Source organism: Heptranchias perlo, chromosome 3 (genome assembly GCF_035084215.1).
Source record: "Heptranchias perlo isolate sHepPer1 chromosome 3, sHepPer1.hap1, whole genome shotgun sequence".
In the NCBI taxonomy this organism is placed as follows: Eukaryota; Metazoa; Chordata; class Chondrichthyes; order Hexanchiformes; family Hexanchidae; genus Heptranchias; species Heptranchias perlo.
The window spans coordinates 12,925,046-12,935,659 of NC_090327.1; the positions used below are offsets into that span (position 1 = coordinate 12,925,046).

The 10,614-nt window shown below is 43.9% G+C and overlaps 1 protein-coding gene across 2 annotated transcripts in view; it reads left to right on the forward strand.

Moving 5' to 3' along the window:
• The first annotated feature begins 1,505 nt into the window (after positions 1-1,505).
• The window catches only part of LOC137310218 (adrenocorticotropic hormone receptor-like), a 152,039-nt gene continuing 142,930 nt past the window's right edge, over positions 1,506-10,614 (forward strand). For both annotated transcript variants that reach the window (XM_067978138.1, XM_067978139.1), the window contains exon 1: positions 1,506-1,719. The gene's annotated coding sequence lies outside the window, so the exon portion shown is untranslated. The remainder of the gene's footprint in view (positions 1,720-10,614) is intronic.

Consider the following 10,614-nt stretch of genomic DNA (forward strand, 5'->3'; position numbering starts at 1 on the left):
ATGGCCAGTCGTGCGAAGTGCACTCTCCTCCTGCACTGCCCTTCACTGATGTCCGGGTAGCTCACCGTGGGCCTGTAGAAGCTATGAGCAGAGTAAGGTCACCTGTTAGCTGCCCTCCTCCTGCCTGGCCTCTCTGCAGGGCCAATGGCTACTCCACGAAGCTCGCCCACTTGTTTCTGCTGCTGCTTCTGATTCTCCTCTTCCTGCAGCCAGTAAAGTTTGGCCAATATCTACCCCCGCCCGCACCCCTCCCCTGTTTTCCTGTCATGCAAACACCTCCCCGTGCTAAGGGAGTGGTTGGAATGGGGAAAAAAAACAAATGCAAAAGAAGAAAAGCACAGTTTCAACCAGAAAATGCTCTCAGTAAAAACCTCCTTCTACTCTCCACATAGATACCAACGATCTGACTATTTGCAGGTGAGTGCCCCTTTAAATACCGTCTGTTTCTGACCCTAACCACCCAGCGGGACTGGGCGGGTCCAGCTCTAAATGTTCACGATGCTAAAGGTTATAACTATCAGGAAAGACTGAACAGGCTGGGGCACTTTTCTCCACAAAAGAGAAGGCTGAGGGGTGACCTGATAGAGGCCTTTAAAATTATGAACGGGTTTGATAGGGTGGACGTCCAGGTTTTGGTCTCCCCCCACTTGCGGGGGGAGACCAAAACCTGGGGCCACAAATATTAGATAGTCACTAATAAATCCATTCGGGAATTCAGGAGATACTTCTTTATCCAGAGAGCAGTTAGACTGTGGACCTCGCTACCACATGGAGTAATTGAGGTGAATAACATAGATTAATTTAAGGGGATGCTCGATAAACACATGAGGGAGAAAGGAATAGAAGGACATGCTGATAGGATGAGATGAAGTCGGGTGGGAGTTGGCTCGTGTGGAGCATAAACACCGGCATTGACCAGTTGGGCCGAATGGCCTGTTTCCGTGCTGTAAATTCTATGTTAAAGTGCATGAACTTGGCATCAGGGTTTTATTGACATCGTACGACTCCCTCTGACATACTTTAACGAGGCTCCTGCCCATTTCAGGGGGGCTGCCTACGTCTAGGCTCCAATGAAGCTGGCAGCGGGTCAGATCGGCAGCAACAAATGGAGCGGCAAGTCCTGTGCTCCCATTTTCATAGCGTTACCGCCCCATTGCCACCAAAAAAAACGGGGATGAAATTTAATTCCAGTATTTCTGCCAAAGCGGCTTGACCTGAGGAGCAGGAAACATCTCTGGATCGATCTGTAGCTTTGTACTTCCAAACAAAGCTGGTTTTCAGGCTATCTAGTGTTTTTTTTTTGTAAAATGGAGATTAATGAAAGGGTCAAGAGTAGCACGGAATCGATGGCCCAAGTCCTGTTTGCTTTTGGTACCGTTATTACCCACTGACAGTTTTATTGACTCTTGTCAAAATATAGAGGACATAAAATCACAAGGCCTGCAGAGCTCAGATGGAGGAAGTGTTTACACATCCCACCCCCCCCCCTGGCTCCTTATCATTTAAATCGCATCATATTACACAAAAAGTCATCTGTCTCTCTTGGCTTCTGAATGCAGCCAATGTTTTAAAACTCCGCTCTCTTTTACTGCTTGGCCTAGTGTTGGATACATTTCAAACCCAGGCGTTTACTTCATTGTATCTGAAACTTATCTTTGCAACGAAGATCGGCAATGTGTCCAGAGAAAGAGCGAAAGGATATCATCAACATCGTTCAAGGTACTAACTATTATCCATTTTATTTTTAAGAAACATTCTAGTAGGTTCTGTGGTGGAGGTGGTTCAGTTGCATCTGTGAACTAGAAGTGTGTGTTATTTTATGCACATTTCCCGGTTTAAAGACTGTTGTTGCCATTTGATGAATCTTTTTTAGTAGCAGCTTGATCAGTACAAATCGGTGTGCAGTGTGCGTGCCTTTATCCCCGAACAGCCGCAACTTTGCATTTGTTTCATGTTCGCAGATCATCAAAAAGGCTCATGAGAAAGCTGCAGAATATTTTATTCCGATCTCAAGGAGAGCGAGAAACTGCCACTTTTGAATACTTAGCTTCAATCCGATGTAGCAATGGATTCATATAGGGTTCCCGTTCAGCCAGTACAGTTGCTCAGTGCCAGCCTCCTGTCGGTTTCTGGTTATAAAAAGCTTCCATGCTGTCACTTTAATGACATCAACCCTTGCACCAACAGGATAAGGGGTAGATAACAGTGTGAGTCGTTAAACCAAGGCCGCCTCTGCCCTCTCGGGTGGACGTAGAAGATCCCATGGCACTATTTCGAAGAAGAGCAGGGGAGTTCTCCCCGGTGTCCTGGCCAATATTTATCCCTCAACCAACATCACTAAAACAGATTATCTGGTCATTTATCTCATTTATGTTTGTGGGATCTTGCTGTGCGCAAATTGGCGTTTCCCTACATTACACTTCAAAAAGCACTTTATTGGCTGTAAAGCGCTTTAGGACATCCTGAGGTTGTGAAAGACGCTATATAAATGCAAGTTATTTCTTTCTTTAAATTCGGAGAAGTGCATCACTTCAAACCCCTGCGTGTTCTCTCTTGTACCCTCTTCATACTTTGACACCAAATTTCCATAAGTTAATTTATAGGCCGTGCGTCCCAGAATGTATAACCAAAAACCCTGTGAAAACCAACATAGTTCTCACTCACAGTCGTCCTTACATAGATTTACATAGATTGTACAGCACAGAAACAGGCCATTCGGCCCAACAGGTCCATGCTGGTGTTTATGCTTCACACGAGCCTCCTCCCGTCCTACCTCATCTAAACCTATCAGCATATTCTTCTCTTTCTTTGTCCCTTGTGTTTATTTAGCTTCCCCTTAAATGCATCTAGTTTGCCTCAACTATACCTTATAGTAACGAGTTCCACATTCTAACCACTCTCTGGGTAAAGAAGTTTCTCCTGAATTCCCTATTGGATTTATTAGTGACTATCTTATATTTATGGCCCCTAGTTCTGGTCTCTCCCACAAGTGCAAACATCTTCTCCACGTCTACCCTATCAAACCCTTTCATAATCTTAAAGACCACTATCAGGTCACCCCTCAGTCTTCTCTTTTCTAGAGAAAAGAGCCCCAGCCTGTTCAATCTTTCCTGATAGGTAAAACCTCTCAGTTCTGGTATCATCCTAGTAATTTTTTTTTGCGCCTTCTCCAGTGCCTCTATAATCCTTTCCATAATATGGAGACCAGTACTCAAAGTGTGGTCTAACCAAGGTTCTATACAAGTTAAGCATAACTTCATTGCTTTTCAATTCTATCCCTCTAGAAATGAACCCCAGTGCTTGGTTTGCTTTTTTTATGGCCTTACTAACCTGCGTCGCTACTATTAATGAATTGTGTATCTGTACCCCCGGTATTGCTATCCATTCTGCTACTTGTCCCCTGACTCCACGTGCTCTGACCTTAGTCATGTGTCTGTTCTGCGGTACCTTTTGAAAATCCAAATATATTACATCTACTACATTATCCTTGCCTAGTCTTTCTGTTACTGGAGCAGGCTCTAGGGGCCGTATGGCCTACTCCTGTTCCTGTACTCCTGTTCCTATTTCTTATGTTCTTCAAAGAATTCAATACGATCGGCCAAGCATGACCTTCCCTTTTGGAATCCGTGCTGACTATTCTTGATTATACTTTCAGTTTCTAGATGTTTTTCTATTACATCTTTGAGTAAGGATTCCATTATCTTACCCATCACTGACATTAAGCTAATTGGTCTATAGTTCCCTGGACTTGTTCTATCTCCCTTTTTAAATATAGGAATCTCATTAGCTGTCCGCCAGTCCCCAGGCACTAGTCCCTCTTCTAATGAATTTTTATATATATGTAATAGTACCTCTGCTATCTCTTCCCTAACTTCTTTTAATATGCGTGGATGCAATCCATCCGGACCAGGGGTTTTATCCTCTCTAAGTTTGATTTTTTTTAAAAATTTGTTCATGGGATCTGGGCGTCTCTGGCAAGGCCAGTATTTATTGCCCATCCGTAATTGCCCTTGAGAAGGTGGTGGTGAGCCGCCTTCTTGAACCGCTGCAGTCCATGTAATGAAGGTTCTCCCACAGTGCTGTTCGGAAGGGAGTTCCAGAATTTTGACCCAGCGACGATGAAGGAATGGCGATATATTTCCAAGTCGGGATGGTGTGTGACTTACAGTTATACAGCACGGATAGAGGCCCTTCGGCCCATCGTGTCTTGGAGGGGAACGTGCGGGTGGTGTTGTTCCCATGTGCCTGCTGCCCTTGTTCTTCTAGGCAGTAGAGGTCGTGGGTTTGGGAAGTGCTGTCGAAGAAGCCTTGGCGAGTTGCTGTGGTGCATCCTGTAGATGGTACACACTGCAGCCACAGTGCGCTGATGGTGAAGGGAGTGAATGTTTAGGGTGGTGGATGGGGTGCCAATCAAGCGGGCTGCTTTGTCCTGGATGTTGTCGAGCTTCTTGAGTGTTGTTGGAGCTGCACTCATCCAGGCAAGTGGAGAGTATTCCATCACACTCCTGACTTGTGCCTTGTAGATAGTGGAAAGGCTTTGGGGAGTCAGGAGGTGAGTCACTCACCGCAGAATACCCAGCCTCTGACCTGTTCTTGAAGCCACAGTATTTATATGGTTGGTCCAGTTAAGGTTCTGCTTAATGGTAACCCCCAGGATGTTGATGGTGGGGGATTCAGCAACAGTAATGACGTTGAATGTCAAAGGGAGGTGGTTAGACACTCTCTTGTTGGAGATGAGCATTGCCTGGCACTTGTCTGGCGCAAATGTTACTTGCCACTTATGAGCCCAAGCCTGGATGTTGTCCAGGTCTTGCTGAATGCGAGCATGGACCGCTTCATTATCTGAGGGGTTGCGAATGGAACTGAACACTGTGCAATCATCAGCGAACATCCCCATTTCTGACCTTATGATGGAGGGAAGGTCATTGATGAAGCAGCTGAAGATGGTTGGGCCTAGGACTCTGCCCTGAGGAACACCTGCAGCAATGCCCTGGGGCTGAGATGATTGGCCTCCAACAACCACCACCATCTTCCTTTGTGCTAGTAATGACTCCAGCCACTGGAGAGTTTTCCCCTGATTTCCATTGACTTCAATTTTACTAGGGCTCCTTGGTGCCACACTCGGTCAAATGCTGCCTTGATGTCAAGGGCAGTCACTCTCACCTCACCTCTGAATTCAGCTCTTTTGTCCATGTTTGGACCAAGGCTGTAATGAGGTCTGGAGCCGAGTGGTCCTGGCGGAACCCAAACTGAGCATGGCTGAGCAGGTTGTTGGTGAGGAAGTGCTGCTTGATAGCACTGTCGACGACACCTTCCATCACTTTGCTGATGATTGAGAGTGGACTGATGGGCCGGTAATTGGCCAAATTGGATTTGTCCTGCTTTTTGTGGACAGGACATACCTGGGCAATTTTCCCCATTGTCGGCTAGATGCCAGTGTTGTAGCTGTGCTTGAATAGTTTGGCTAGAGGCGCAGCTAGTTCTGGAGCAGTTTATCAATTATTTCCCCCCTTTCTATCTTAAAAGCCTTTATATCTTTTTTGATCACTTCTTTTAATGTCATGCCCACCATGTTAGTCTCCCTGGTAAATAGTGAGGCAAAGTAATTATTTAATATTTCTGCTGTTTCGCTGTCATTACCTGTGAGTTTATCATGTTTATCCTTTGATTGTCCTATCCCGATTTTTCTTTTGTTATTTATGTGTCTGTAGAATACTTTACTATTTCTTCTTATATTCCTTGATAATTTAATTTTGTAGTTTCTCTTTGCCTTCCTAATTTTTTTTTACTTCTTTCCTAACCTTTTCATGTTCCCTTTTGTCATCCTCTCCTTTGTTGCCTATGTACTTAGTGAATGCCTTTATCTTTAGTTTCAGTTTTGCCCTTATTTCTTGTTCTTGCTTTTTAGTGGGATATATTTCTCCTGGACTCTATTGATCACCATTTTAAATTTTTGCCACAAAAGAGAGAGACAATGCAGACACTGTAGTTAAGGAGGAGTGTGAAATATTGGATGGGATAATCATAGTGAGAGAGGAAGTATTAAGGGGATTAGCATCTTTGAAAGTAGATAAATCACCATGCCCGGGTGAAATGTATCCCAGGCTGTTTAAAGAAGCAAGGGAGGAAATAGCGGAGGTTCTGAGCATCATTTTCCAATCCTCACTGGATACAAGTCTGAGCGACAGGATAAACCGTCACTTAGAAAGGCACGGAGTAATCAAGGACAGTCAGCATGGATTTGTTAAGGGAAGTTCATGTCTGACTAACTTGGTTGAATTTTTTGAGGAGGTAACAAGGAGGGTAGATGAGGGTAGTGCATTTGATGTAGTCTACATGGATTTTAGCAAGGCTTTTGACAAGGTCCCACATGGTCAAAAAAGTACAAGTCCATGGGATCCAAGGGAGAGTGGCAAGTTGGATCCAAAATTGGCTCAGTGGCAGGAAACAAAGGGTAATGGTCGATGGGTGTTTTGTGGCTGGAAGGATGTTTCCAGTAGTGTTCTGCAGGGCTCAGTACTTGGTCCCTCGTTTTTTGTGGTATATATATTAATGATTTGGACTTAAATATAGGGGGCATGATTAAGAAGTTTGCAGATGACACAAAAATTGGTCATGCGGTTGATAGTGAGGAGGAAATCTATAGACTGCAGGAAGATAATAATGGACTGGTCAGGTGGGGCAGAAAAGTGGCAAATGGAATTCAATCCAGAGAAATGTGAGGTAATGCATTTGGGGAGGGCAAACAAAGCAAGGAATACACAATAAATGGGAGGATACTCAGAGGTGTAGAGGAGTGCTTGTCCACAGATCCCTGAATGTAGCAGGACAGGTAGATAAGGTGCTGAAGGCATACGGGATACTTTCCTTTATTAGCCGAGGCATAGAATATAAAAGCAGGGAGGTTATGCTGGAACTGTACAAAACACTAGTTAGGCCACAGCTTGAGTACTGCGTACAGTTCTGGTCACCACATTACAGGAAGGATGTAATTGCACTAGAGAGGGTACAGAGGAGATTTACGAGGATATTACCAGGACTGGAGAATTTTAGCTATGAGGAAAGATTGGATAGGCTGGGGTTGTTTTCCTTGGAACAGAGGAGACTGAGGGGTGATTTAATTGTGGTGTACAAAATTATGAGGGGCCTAGAGTGGATAGGGAGGACCTATTTCCCTTAGCAGAGAGGTCAATGACCAGGGGGCATAGATATAAAATGATTGGTTGAAGGATTAGAGGGGAGCTGAGGAAATTTTTTTTCACCCAGATGGTGGTGGGGATCTGGAGCTCACTGCCTGAAAGGGTGTTAGAGGCAGATACCCTCAATTCATTTAAAAAGTTACCTGGATATGCACCTGAATTGCCGTAACCTACAAGGCTATGGACCAAGTGCTGGAAAGTGGGATTAGGCTGGGTGGTTCATTTTCGGCTGGCACGGACACGATGGGCCAATGGCCTCCTCCTGTGCCATAAAATTTCTATGATTCTATGCTATTTCTTTGTTTATCAGTAAATTGTTCCAGTTTACTTTTTATGGTTCTATTCTCATCCCCTGAAAATCAGCTTTTTTCCAATTTATTACTTTGGTCTTTGTCGTATTTATGTCCTTCCCAATCTTTATCTTAAGCCTTATTATGTTGTGATCGCTATTGCCCAGATGCACCCCTTATTTCTTTTATCTGTTCTGGTTCATTTCCCATTACTAGGTCCAGCAGTGCTTCATCTCTTGTTGGGCTTTTTACATACTGGGTTAGAAAGGAGTCCTGCACACATTGTGAAAACTCTATTCCTTGTACCCCTTTACCTACCTCTTCTTGCCAGTTTATTTGCAGACAGTAAAAATCTCCCATGATTATAATTCTGTGTTCTTTACTCATTTCACATATTTGCTTACATATTCCTTCCTCCACCTCCTTTCCACTGTAATCTTACTCCCCTTTCCTTCTCACCCTGTCCCCGCTGTGTTGAAGTCAAAACTCACCCTACAGTCTCCTCCTCTAACTCATTCTTTCCCATGAACTCAACGACCTGCAACTCCTTACCTTCTTCAGTCTGTGCTTCCTCCAACAATCTCCAGGCTTTTAAAACCCAAGGTAAGTGTCAACTACTTCCTGATTTATATTGCTTTTTCTCTTTTCTCCCCCAACCTCGGTACCTGCACTATGGCTCTTGATCCTTTCTCTATAACATTTAAAAAGAAAAAACTGCTGCTTTTGTCTGGGGGCTCTGATGCAGGAGGTTTACTGCAGGGCAACTGCAAATCCCTGATGCAACTCTCTTGGGAGGTTCCATGCATTATATCATTTGGCATATACTTGGATGGGTATTTGAATCATCCCCTGTGTAAAGTCTGGTTCATCCAAATCCAAACAGATTATCCTTACTAACACTCCCTCTGTACAGTAGTGCGACATTTCCATTTCCCACATCAGACATCATTGTGTCTTACATAGAATTGCATGGAATTTACAGCACAGAAACAGGCCATTCGGCCCAACTGCTCTATGCCGGTGATAATGCTCCAAACGAGCCTCCTTCCACTCTACTTCATCTCACTCTATCAGCATATCCTTCCATTCCTTTCTCTTTCATGTGCTTATCTAGCTTCCCCTTAAATGCATCTATGCTATTTGTCTCAGCTACTCCATGTGGTCATGAGTTCCACATTCTCACCCCTCTCTGGGTAAAAAAGTTTCTCCTGAATTCCTTATTGGATTTATTAGTGACTATCTTATATTGATGGCCCCTAGTTTTGGGCTCTTCTCTCAATGGGGCTAATGAGAGTGAGGAACATAAAGTAATTATTATCAGTAGAGAAAAAGTACTTGAGAAACTAATGGGGCTAAAAGGCAATAAATCCCCTGGACCTGATGGCCTACATCCGAGGGTTCTAAAAGAGGTGGCTGTAGAGATAGTGGATGCATTGGTTGTGATCTTCCAAAATTCCCTAGATTCTGGAACGGTCCCATTGGATTGGAAGGTAGCAAATATAACACCACTATTCAAGAAAGGAGGGAAAGAGAAAACAGGGAACTACAGGCCAGTTAGCCTGACATCGGTCGTCGGGAAAATGCTGGAATCCATTATTAAGGGAGTGGTAACAGGGCACTTAGAAAATCATAATATGATTAGGCAGAGTCAGCATGGTTTTATGAAAGGGAAATCGTGTTTGACAAATTTATTAGAGTTTTTTGAGGATGTAACTAGCAGGGTAGATAAAGGGGAACCAGTGGATTTAGTATATTTGGATTCTCAAAAGGCATTCGATAAGGTGCCACATAAAAGGTTGTTACGCAACATAAGGGCTCATGGGGGTTGGAGGTAATGTATTAACATGGATAGAGATTTGGTTAACGGACAGAAAACAGAGAGGAGGGATAAACGGGTCATTTTCAGGTTGGCAGGCTGTAACTAGTGAGGTGCCGCAAGGATCAGTGCTTGGGCCTCAGCTATTTACAATCTATATTAATGACTTGGATAAAGGGACCGAGTGTAATGTATCCAAGTTTGCTGACGATTCAAAGGCAGGTGGGAAAGTAAGCTGTGATGAGGGCACAAAGAGTCTGCAAAGGGATATAGACAGGTTAAGTGAGTGGGCAAGAAGGCGGCAAAAAGAGTATAATGTGGGGAAATGTGAGGTAATTCACTTTGGTAGGAAGAATAAAAAAGCAGAATATTTTTTAATTGGTGGGAAACTATTAAATGTTGGTGTCCAGAAAGACTTGGGTGTCCTGGTACAAGAAACACAAAAAGTTAAGATGCAGGTTCAGCAGTCAATTAGGAAGGCAAATGGTATGTTGGCCTTTATTGCAAGGCGGTTGGAGTACAAGAGTAAGGAAGTCTTACTACAATTGTACAGGGCTTTGGTGAGACCACACCTGGAGTACTGCGTACAGTTTTGGTCTCCTTATCTAAGGAAGGATATACTTGCCTTAGAGGCAGTGCAACAAAGGTTCACTTCATTAATTCTTGGGAGGAGTGGTTGAATAGAATGGGCCTATACTCTCTGGAGTTTAGAAGAATGAAAGGTAATTTCATTGGAACATATGAGATTCTGAGGGGGCTTGACAGGATACATACTGAAAGGTTGTTTCCCCTGGCTGAAGAGTCTAGAACTAGGGGACATAGTCGCAGGATAAGGGGTCAGCCATTTAAGACTGAGATGAGGAGGAATTTCTTCACTCAGAGGGTTGTGAATCTTTGGAATTCTCTGCCCCAGAGGGCTGTAGATGCTGAGTTGTTGAATATATTCAAGGCTGAGATAGATAGATTTTTGGACTCTAAGGGAATCAAGGGATATGGGGATCGGGCAGGAAAGTGGAGTTGAGGTTGAAGATCAGCCATGATCTGATTGAATGGCGAAGCAGGCTTGAGGGCCGTATGGCCTACTCCTGCTCCTATTTCTTATGTTCTTAATGAGACTGATGTTGTAGACAATTAAGACTGTGGACCATTGGCTACCAGAAATTGGTGCAGATTACTCGTTCTCACTTTACTTCGGATCTTTAAGTGACAAATAAAGGAGACTTTCAACCCATCATTCTTAGCTGGACCAAAGTCAGATTCCGAAGATGAAAGGATAATATCTTCCCCCACTACGCTACATGAAAGAGTG